General features: G+C 42.7%; 1 long non-coding RNA gene across 1 annotated transcript; it reads right to left on the bottom strand.

The window, feature by feature from the left end:
* Positions 1-3,555: 3,555 nt before the first annotated feature.
* On the bottom strand, positions 3,556-7,413 carry LOC310711680. Its single transcript, XR_014528573.1, has 3 exons — positions 7,232-7,413; positions 4,017-4,142; positions 3,556-3,690 (listed from the first exon to the last, which is right to left on the bottom strand). It is a non-coding gene; the product is annotated as an uncharacterized lncRNA (long non-coding RNA).
* Positions 7,414-9,703: the final 2,290 nt, after the last annotated feature.

Genomic DNA, 9,703 nt, shown 5'->3' with positions numbered 1-9,703 from the left:
AGGGCACAGCTCATTAAACTTGAGAAAACAGGAGCCAGGAGTGCACAGTGATGAAAGGAAAGCCAATAAATGAAAGAATAATAGGACATTGATCAACCCTTTATCTCAGCAGGGTAACTAAGTCCGCTGTCGCCAAACATGTCATTGCTGAGCCATTTGATTAAATACAAGAAATAGGCTGGGATGGATGGAAGTGTTTAGCTCCTGTCAGCAAGTATGGACAAAAGGAGATAAGGAAACCTATTGAAATGGTAAGAAGAGTTCACAGCTCTGGGCAAAAAGCTCAAAATACAAAGTTTGTTATCCTCTACATTCCTTTTGTTGTTGTGCAAAATTTGCATGCAGTTTCCCACTCCTGCAGTTGCCTTCCATATTAGTGGGGCAAATAATAGTTCTTTTCTTTCTCTCTCTCCCCCCCCCCCCACTTTTGCATGGAGAATAATTTAACAGCTTAAAACTTAACAGGAGACAGTAATATCCAGCAAGGAAATAAAATGGTTGCATACAAAACTGCAGATGGTCTGAGTGGATTGGGATAGATCTCTTTCTTCTGCACAATTCATTGCTGCTCTGCTGAGACACAGTGTATTTATTGAAAGCTCCACTATCACCACTAAAACTCCCTTAGTTACTCTTCCGCCATCTTTGATTGTACGAACTGTTTTGCCCTCTGTAGCAATGCCTAAATGCTTTTTCTGCTTGACCCATACTTTCTAGGAACTGGTCTGAGCAGTTTCCCCCTTGCCTAGCTCCTTTTACCAGGGGAAACTTGCTCTTATATTGGAGCAAACATTAATCCAGAGAAAGCCCAAATTGCTGTTTGCTCCAGTTGAATGCTAAAGAGAATTTTCCCCCAGGGGAAAGCGATGGGACAAGAGGAAGTGGGGATGAGCCCTAAGTTATGTTGTCCTTACGTCCTATTCCATTCATTTGAATGCAAAGGGAGAGCAATGCAAAGATGATCAATTGTGTATCATTTGCAGACTGAAAGCAGCAACAACAATGAATTCAGATGGATTTCTTCTCCGTACATGGGATGAATAAGTGAACGCTGGCAATTTCCATTCCTGTTATCATCAGAACATTAGAAGAGCATGCAAGCAGGATACAAGCCAAGAGTGCTCTTCCCCCTCCCCCTGTGGTTCCAGCAATGAGTATTCAGAAGCATTGATGCTTCCGACCATGGAGACAGAACATAGCCATCATGGCAAGTAGCCACTGATAATCCTGTCCTCCATAAATCTGCCCCATCTTATTTGAAAGGTATCTAGGCTGGTGGCCCTCACTGCCACCTGAGGGAATGAGTTCCATAGATTTAAGTACAGTCATACCTCGGGATGAATACGCTTCAGTTTAAATATTTTTGGGTTGTACTCCACGGCAACCTGGAAGTAATAGAGTGCGTTATTTCCGGGTTTTGCCACTCGCGCATGTGCAGACACTCAAAATGATGTCAAGCACATGCGCGGAAGCGGCGAAACGTGACCCATGCATGCGCAGTCACGTCTTACATTTGCTTCAGGATGCGAACGGGGCTCTGGAACAGATCCCGTTCACATCCCGAGGTACCACTGTATAAGCTGCATGAAGAAGTACTTTCTTATCTGTCTCGAGTCTTTCAACATTCAGCTTCATTGGCTATCAATGAGATCTAGCATTAGGTTTCCTACCCCCTCTCTTCTCTATTGGAATTCTCAGACACCTGGAGCCTCCAGTGCCATTACCAAAACAACAGCTCACACTCCCTTACCTTGTCTATGGATCCTGCCCAAGTGGGGATATTTAGACATCATTTCAGTTTCAGCTGAGGGCGAACACTAAGGGGTTTAGCCAAGAACTTAACTGAAGATGTGGGTTTATAGGAGGATGGAAAAGAGAACATAATATAGTTTTTATGGTAAGGTATTTCAGTCATCAGGGCAGCAAATGACAATGGGTGAAGGTCATTGCTCTTATTGTCATTGTCTTGAAGCTTGCGTTTTGCCTTATGTGCAATTGTACAGAAACACTGGCCCTAGATCATCTAGCATTCATGGCTTCAGCTCGGAGCTAACTTGCCGACGACACACTGAAGTAGAGTTTACCTTTGGTATAGCCTCTTCCATGACCTTGCTGTAAGTTATCACCATAGTTCCGCTCACATTGCTGCTGTCTTTTGAAAAAGACCAGGGACTGTTCATCAAGTAGCTATTAAGGCAAATTTGTTTTCCTTTATTTGAACAGCTGCTATGTAATAAAATTCATTACACTTGGTTGAGTCTCTCTCCATATAGCTAAGTGCTGTGTTTAGAGACTTGCAATGCACACATGGGGCGGTGCGGGGGGAGTGTTAATACGCCTGCTTCCTGCACGCCAGGGACACACTCTGTCAGGAGCTGGTTGCAGGGCATCAGAAATACAGAGGCAATTAAATGGAGCGTTGATTTGCTATCTGCAAGGATCCTGTTTGGATTCCTGTTGCTGATACTACAGTGGTACCTCGGGTTAAGAACTTAATTTGTTCTGGAGGTCCGTTCTTAACCTGAAACTGTTCTTAACCTGAGGTACCACTTTAGCTAATGGGGCCTCCCGCTGCCGCCGCAGTGCAATTTCTGTTCTCATCCTGAAGCAAAGTTCTTAACCTAAGGTACTATTTCTGGGTTAGCAGAGTCTGTAACCTGAGGTACCACTGTATATGCATTGTAAACACATACAAATACAGAAGTTGTTGCATCACATAGCTGGACTGAGTAGCTGCCCTGGGTGTCTTTAGGGCTAAACAAGCCCAGTTCCAGAGTCAGTATGACCATTAATATACCCTTCTTGATGTTCTTTGGCTGCTTAGGAGAATAGAAGGGTGCTTATAGAAAGTTCACTCTTTTTTGGTCAGCACTGCAGGGTAATTGAAGGGGGATGTGAATCCCTGATCTCAACAAGCCTGCACACACTGGTGGTCTTCAGTCAATGCTAAATAAGAAAGTGTCTGAGGTACTTTGCTGACTGGCTAGCTAGCAAAGAAACTGCGTTGGAGTGGATATGCAGTCAGCAACCATGCTGTTACTCATGGTTGACTAATAAAGTGTCCGCTTCCACTGCTGCCTCCCGCTGGATACAACTAAAGGAAGGCATTCACCTCCTCTCTTGATCATCCCCACTCTGGTGACTGGCAATTTCTACTACCAAACCCTTACCTGGATGTAATGCTCCAACTGGTGAACACTCCACTTAGCTAACTTTGATTCCAACACAGAAGAAGAAGAAGAAGAAGAAGAAGAAGAAGAAGAAGAAGAAGAAGAAGAAGAAGAAACAGCTTCTAGCTTCTCTTCTATTGCCTAGTAGATAGACAGGAAACCCTTCTTTCTCTTGGGATGGAGAGAAGAAAATCTGTATTTCCTACTATATTCTGGTCCATGTAACAGGCAAGGATGCTCAGGAAGAAAACAGGCTGTTTTTTAAAAGTGCCTTTGCTTAACCACACAGGAAAAGTCACATAACTTCAGTGGGAAGATGCAAAGCCACAGAGGATATGAAAAACCCAGGAACACCACAAATGAAAGGTGGAGTCTTAATGGTATCCCAAAACTTTATTGTCATCTGGACAGCATACATCTAAATATGAATACTAGCTAAATACTAGACCTTGGGCCAACCACACCTCTGTTCTTCATTTGCCCATCTCTCAACACTGCATAAGCATTTGGACTGACATTCCTGAAGAGAGAAAAAGAAACATTTCTTTTACAGTGCTTGGGAGCAATATTTAATTTCTTGCTAACTAATGGAGTTGCAGTGTGAACAGATGATAGTTGTCTGAGATTGATCAGCTGGCTTGAGCAGCATGTTGCTTTTGTTCCACATTCATCTAAACTGTAAGGAAATCAATTGAAGGGACCTGTCCCAGATTCTGGATCAAGATATGAACCTCTCTCTAGAATCCTTTTTATTTCAAAAGAATGTCAGCAAGAGAGGTTTTATTGTTGACTTATAAAGCCCTAAACAACTCAGGATGAGCTTATTTGAAAGACTGCCATAGAGACCTGACTGTTTGTTGAGATCTCCAGATGAGGGCTTCTTGCTTGGACCACAGCCTGCTGAGAGCTCTCGTCCGACAACTTGAGGGAGGGGCTTCTCCATGGTTGCACCCAGTTTGTATCTTCTCCTCTCTGAAACAAGGGAAGTTCCAATTCTGATAAGTTTTTGGCAATTGCTAAATATTGACTCGGGCAACTGCTAGCCATTAATACCAAGCTTCAATAGTAATTGCATTCTTTACTGTGGAGATTGATGGATTTATTTTATTTTAAAGCACGGGTTTTACTGAGAATGTATCTGCTAACAGCAGAACAAAATCTGCTCACTCCATCAAGAGCCTAGGGGTAAAGGTAAGTCCTTACTTGGCACAGAAATGTCATCAGATGCCCTAGGTGGGCTCACAAAGAAGAGCATTCCATAGATGGGGAACCACAACTGAAAATACCCTGTCCCTTACACTCCTGTGAGCCTCCATCAGAAGAAGGACTTGGCCTTGGATGAAGATCTACGGGTCCAGGTAGGTTCATATATTAGTCGAGATGTTCCAGAAGATATTGAGGACTTGTGCCATGATGAGCTTCATAGGTCAAAGTCAGCACTTTGAATTGGGCTCCAAAGTGTACAGTAAGTTAAATAGCACATCTTACCATCTAGAGATGCCATCCTCCATAAGTCTATGAAGTCCAGGGTCTGAAATGACCTAACGGCACCTCTGATTGTGTTGCTGAAAGAAGCACAAAGCCATCCTTCTGCACTTTCAAGCTGATATTCTGAGACCTGATTGTTGCACCTCTGCCCCATATCTTCCCCACTTCCCCAGCCATTGTGGGAAGGGCTTTTGCCAGTACATAGACCCGAATTGCCTGGCAAGTTTGCCCAGGGTGCCAATATCCCTGAAGCTAGCCTTGCAGCAGACAGATACAATAGAGTTAAAACATGACCTCTTCCCTCTTTCCTTGTTAGCAAGTGCTTATATTCCAAAATGAGATGCAATGTGAGAAGGAGAATGTATAATTTAACTACTTTTGCTATATTCCATCGCAAAGCAATTACATAAAGATTAATTAGCAAGCTCCCCAAACAGTAGTAAGCTGCAAAGTAGTTTAATTAAATACCATTATCTCTGGAATCAGCAAGTTAATAACACAGTTGCCAGTATAGTAAGAAACCACACGGCAACCAAACATGAAATAAGGCAACAGAGAAAGGACTTTGTCGTGCAATTATTTTGTTTTGTTAAGCCGTTGCATCTACGAGGACTGGTTAATTAACTTCTAGCGCTCTTCATCCAAATGCAGAGTCGGGAGGTGGGAGATCCTCTGAATTCCTCTAGCTCAATGTTTTGCAATGAGGGAAAGCCCTCATTGTAATTTTATTTTTTATAACATATATATTAAAGTGAATGGTTTCATTTTGGAGAAATTTTAGGTTAACTTGTTTTTAACAATTGATTTTGTCTGTAATTCTGCATTTTACAGAAATCGCTTAAATGTTTTGATGATTAAGTGGTATATTTAACAAATCCCAGTGGTCGTGGCAGCAGCTGCTACTATCCTCACTGGTGGAGAAGTGACAAGCAAAATACAGGCGTCTCCCCACCACCACCTCAATGAGTAGAGCTAATAACAGTTTAATCAAGAAAACAGCATGGGAAGGAGTTAAAAATCCCCATGCTGTTCTTCTGCCCAAGCCAACCCACTCCCTTCCAGCTGTTTTTAAAACTATAAATGTTATGAGATCCCGTCTCAGATCTCCTGGATCATTTATATTCTGGTCTCAAGTCACAATCAAACCAATAAAACAAGTTGGTAATGAATAACTGAGCCAGGTTCAAGGTCCTTGTATTAATTCACAAACCCAGAACAACTTAGGTACCTCGCAGATCTCAACCCTTATATCTCGGTTTGACCACTGAGATTATCTGCAGAAGCACCACTGGTCATCCCAAAAGTTGGTGAGGCTCAACCAGAAACAGGGACTTTTAGTGTCACCTGGCACCTCCCTTTTCAACTTTTAAACGCCAGTTGAAAACTTTTCTATTCCATCAGGCTTACTCAGGCAATTAAGGGCACATCCTTCCAAAACAGTTAGCTGGTTTCTGATTTTACCTTTTAAATGTGTTTTTTATTGTATTGTTTTATGTATAGAAATTTAATAAGTTATAATGGAGGGTTTTTTTTTGTTATTATGGTATGTCTTTTTGTGTTATTATACAGTGGTACCTTGGGTTAAGAACTTAATTTGTTTTGGAGGTCTGTTCTTAACCTGAAACTGTTCTTAACCTGAGGTACCACTTTAGCTAATGGGGCCTCCTGCTGCCACCACTGCACAATTTCTCTTCGTATCCTGAAGCAAAGTTCTTAACCTGAGGTACTATTTCTGGCTTAGCGGAGTCTGTAACCTGAAGTGTCTGTAACCTGAAGCGTCTGTAACCCGAGGTACCACTGTATTGTAAACCGCCCTGTGATCTTCAGATGAAGGGCAGCATAGAAATTTAATTAAGAACAACAATAATACCATTGATTGTAAACAGCTTTGATACTTTTCAAAAATGAAATAGTGGTATTTAATCCTCCCCAAACTAAATAGTACCCTGAGCCCCATCACTGCCAATGGGATATAATTATTCTTGGTTTGGGATCTGGACCCAAATGCATAAAGCAAAGTGATATCTTGGAGCATTGCAACCCCCCACTGCATCTCCTACGCGACCTGGAAATGACTAAACTGGTACTCAGAATTATAAATATCAGTACTGTGAGAATTATAAATATCAGTAGTATGATATACTCACAATTTCACTCACTCAATAACAGATTCATATGGCGATTTAATAACATGCTGTTGTTGTTTAGTCGTTTAGTCATGTCTGACTCCAATGTGGGGCTTCCTTTGCACTTAATCCGGAAGTTAAAGTTAGTGCAGAATGCTCAACATGATTACTGATGTGGGAGAAAATTCCCTTAAGGGTTCAAGTACAGAGGCTCACACATTGAATTCCCAAGGAGTCAGTAATGCATTACCAGTCAGAGTCCAAAGAATATGAAAGAGCATTTCCAGTAGGACACATACTATATAGAGTAAATATACATTATCTTAGCTGTTCATCTTTTACCCAATCCCCTCCAGCACTTCATTATCTCTCATCCAACCACAATCCTTGAAGTACAACTTACTCATCCCTTTTTTTTTACTATACACATCAAACCCCTCCTTGTACCTTAACTCAAGTTGTTTTCCTCTTCAACATTTAGCCATTAAGTTCCTCTTTAACTGGTTCTTGCCAGTTTTGTGGTCAGGCCACCTATTTCCACATCACTGACCCTGTCAACATATGACATCTGTGCTCAGAGATCTGCACTGCTTTCTACTGGGCCAATAGATAGTGGGCAATAAAAATAAACTCACTACATCAGGGCTGATTTTAATTCTGTTTTCTTTCAAAGTTCTGACTGTATATGTCATAAAAGCTCTTCCCTGAGTGGTGTGTGAGAGAGCTGCCAGCCATTGTTTATAAAGTTGGTTGCTAGGGAGAGAAAATAGGTCTGTTGCTAATTTGTTAGACTGTTGACTGACTTTCAAACACCCTGGCCAAGAACTCTAATCTTCAGTCTCTGTGAAGGTATAATCCCACTGTGTTGAGCAAAAGTTTCCTCTTCCCCCTGAGGAAATGAATATATAAATTTAATCAGAATAACTGAGGGAGGCAAAACAGGTGGAAAGGCCGATCAAGAGGCTCTTCATCATATATTTCTTAGGGACAGATATTAGGGCAAATATTCTGACAATCGAGAGCACAGCATTTGCTAGCTATGAAGGTAAAGACCTAAGCTATTAATTTGATCCCAAAATTGTCACAAGAATGATTTACAGGGACATTGCACTGGGATATTTTAAATAAAGGTTGATGGGAGCTAACTTATCGATTGCTGGAAGGAGCAGCACCTTACTTTAGATGAAAGGGTTTCTATCATTAAAACTCCGGAAATATCTGCTATTAATAATCCCTGAACATTTGTTGTTAGATTCCCACAATCCATTCGAAACTCTATGAACTGTAATATCTTCGTAGTCTCAGATGGATCCATTAAAAATTATTGCCCAGGATTGTGGTGACTGAGCACATAGTTTCCCCCTTACCAGCAGTGTCCTTTAGGGTGAATAGGCATAAGTGGTCTTGAGATGGGAGACACTTACCTGTTTGCCTGGAGGTAAAAAAAAAACATTCAGGTGATTTTGTGCACATTCTTGCATGTGCTAGCATCAGAGCTGTGCTTTGCAGTGGGTGGTAGCTCAGTGGAAGGATGCTCCATTCCTTCCAAATATTATGTAAGGACCACGTTGCAAATAAAGTGCTTGCAGATTCCTTCAGTCGAATTTAGAGTTTCTGGTTAGAGAATGGCGAGCACTTAGGCACTGAATTCAGGCCTGCTGAGCAAAAGCGTTACACAGAGAGTATTTCAAATGCCCCTAAGGAATGCATTCAAAAGCTTTGTAAGGTACATCAATATTATTATCACAGTGTTGCATATGGTGGCTTGCTTCAAACAGCCTAGTCAGTGGGCCAAATTCCGTTCTCGCCACAAGTCTGACAGATGGGTAGGGGATACAGAGCGGCAAGCACTGAGCTATGCAAGCTTTGATAATCAGCCGATTGTTGGCACTGGCAAATTGCAATCAACTGGTTGATGGTATTTGCAAACATGCTTTGGCCCAGCCACATTGTCACCTGTCCAGACCTGATGTCATACATAACACCAGGTGGTCCTAAATAGGCCTTAATGAGTATGTTTAGGTGTAGCAATGCTATCTGGCATCTGTAGGAAGCTGCCTGAGTCCCAGCATCCAAGAGGGGGCCATCTACGCCACCGTCTATATCATGTAGCTTGATCGGGAAAAGCTGTATTTCCCATTTTCCCATAATGCCCTGGAGCGCCTGACGTAGCACTCTATGTAGCACCATGTGTAATTTCAAATGTTGACTTCTGAGCAAGGGGGACACTGATGGGAGCCCAACAGGTAGCACTTTACAGAGAGCCCTCATAGTCCTGGAACCAGCCCTGAGTATGTTTAACCATGGACTGTGCCAAACTTAGCATTCATTCTTTGTCAACAATGCTACAACAGCCAGTACACTTAAAGGTTTAATGGAAGGTTACCATAATTGGGGTAGGATGCAGGTGGCGCTGTGGGTAAAAGCCTCAGTGCCTAGGATTTGCCGATCGAAAGGTCGGCGGTTCGAATCCCCGCGGCGGGGTGCGCTCCCGTTACTCGGTCCCAGCGCCTGCCAACCTAGCAGTTCGAAAGCACCCCCGGGTGCAAGTAGATAAATAGGGACCGCTTACTGGCGGGAAGGTAAACGGTGTTTCCGTGTGCTGCGCTGGCTCACCAGATGCAGCTTTGTCACGCTGGCCACATGACCCGGAAGTGTCTCCGGACAGCGCTGGCCCCCAGCCTCTTAAGTGAGATGGGCGCACAACCCTAGAGTCGGACACGACTGGCCCGTATGGGCAGGGGTACCCTTACCTTTTACCATAATTGGGAGACTTGTTTTGAATTGTTTCCAGGTCCTGTCTGCACTATACATTTTAAAGCAGTATCATACCACTTTGAACAGTCATGGCTTCTTCCTCCAGAGATTCCTGGGCACTATAGTTTGTTAAGGGCACTGATTTCCATAGCTCCCCAAGAA

Source organism: Podarcis liolepis (assembly GCF_965112155.1).
Source record: "Podarcis liolepis genome assembly, chromosome: 7".
Classification (NCBI taxonomy): domain Eukaryota; kingdom Metazoa; phylum Chordata; class Lepidosauria; order Squamata; family Lacertidae; genus Podarcis; species Podarcis liolepis.
Note: the sequence above shows the minus strand (reverse complement) of the source record. Positions and strands in the feature narration are given on the sequence as shown.